The following is a 258-nucleotide window of genomic DNA, read 5'->3' as shown; positions in this document are numbered from 1 at the left end:
TTCAATTGCGCCCTCAATTTACACAGAAAGTTCAGTACAGCTAGTTTCCCGTATTTTGAAACTCGAGCGTTGCGGTGTATGGGTGTAATGTACACGATTTTAATTCTTTTTAATATTTGAATAAGATGTTCTACTTAACCTCTTCTTGGCTACGATAGTTTAATAATTTGTCATTATCAATACTAATTATCATTAATGAAATAATATTCAGTCATAGGGCTTATTTATGGTAATAATATGTATACTAAGCCTGAAGGC

This window comes from Anneissia japonica, unplaced genomic scaffold (assembly GCF_011630105.1).
Source record: "Anneissia japonica isolate Jap-2015-1 unplaced genomic scaffold, ASM1163010v1 scaffold560_len657749_cov147, whole genome shotgun sequence".
NCBI lineage: Eukaryota > Metazoa > Echinodermata > Crinoidea > Comatulida > Comatulidae > Anneissia > Anneissia japonica.
Note: the sequence above shows the minus strand (reverse complement) of the source record.